Source organism: Bipolaris sorokiniana (genome assembly GCF_000338995.1).
Source record: "Bipolaris sorokiniana ND90Pr unplaced genomic scaffold COCSAscaffold_19, whole genome shotgun sequence".
Taxonomy (NCBI): domain Eukaryota; kingdom Fungi; phylum Ascomycota; class Dothideomycetes; order Pleosporales; family Pleosporaceae; genus Bipolaris; species Bipolaris sorokiniana.
The window spans coordinates 570,432-571,613 of NW_006911913.1; positions in this window are offsets into that span (position 1 = coordinate 570,432).

Genomic DNA, 1,182 nt, shown 5'->3' on the forward strand with positions numbered 1-1,182 from the left:
CTCTAGATATGAGCTGCTACTCTCCTCTTAAGCGCGCGTACGGACGCGAGGTTGAGGAGCTCGCCCGGCATGGGGTCTACCACATTGACAAGATAGACTTCCTTGCAGCCTATACACGGATCCGGCCGATAGTTTTCACGCAGCAGAATATCCAGGCAGGCTTTCGGGCGACAGGGCTTGTCCCTCCTTGTCCAGATCGCGTTCTATCGTCACTTACTGTAGCCAGAACACCGTCTCCACCACAGACAGCTACAGATAATAATACTACAGCGCAGGCAGCAACGCAGACAGAGACACCACATACAGTAGCAGAGCTTCAGCAGCAGGTACGCTATCTCCAAGAGCGACTACGCCGGCAGCCAGAGAGTCCAACAAGCGTTGCGATACGCCAGCTTGCTAAGAGCGCTCAGCTTGCAATGCAATCAGCAATAATACTTACAGAAGAGAATAAGAAGTTACGTGCAGAAGTTCAGCGCCAACGACAAAAGCAGAGTCAGCAGCGTCAGTATATCGCTTCTGGTGGGGTACTCCAGGTGCAGCGGGCTCAGCAGCTTGCTGCAGAGGCAGAAAGGATGGTCATGGAGGCTAGCCAGAGCCAGGCTGGTGAGCGACGTCAGCGCGCGCCGCCAACGTGTACGAAGTGCCACACACAAGGGCATACTCGGACTTCCTGTAGAGCTCAATAAATAATTATAATTTTTAATTTTAATTAGATTTTATCGCGTTGTTGTAGCTCAATTGCGTTGAATGTTGTGTCAAGTTTGGTGGGGTGCGCAGCTTACTGATGTGCGCAGCTTACTGATAGAACACGTTATATATGATATTCTGACTAATTGCTGACTAATATACCGCTTATGTAAGTATAGGCTAAGTACTAGATGTATTAAGAATCTATTATATATATAAGCTAGAGTAGCTAAGACCATTATCACGTGATCTATATATCTACTACTACTATATATATAACTATTAGCTATATAGCTCTATCTACTATAGAGTTCTAAAAGTTCAAAATCTTTTAGAATTTTTCCAAGTATTTAAGTTATTATAGATCTACCTAAAGCTGCAGTAGAATGTCACGTGACACCTATGTAAAAGACTAGAAGATCTTAGCTTTAAAACGCACTAACTTTTATATCTATAGCCACTATAGCTGCTGAGTAATTCTCTTTTAAAATAATA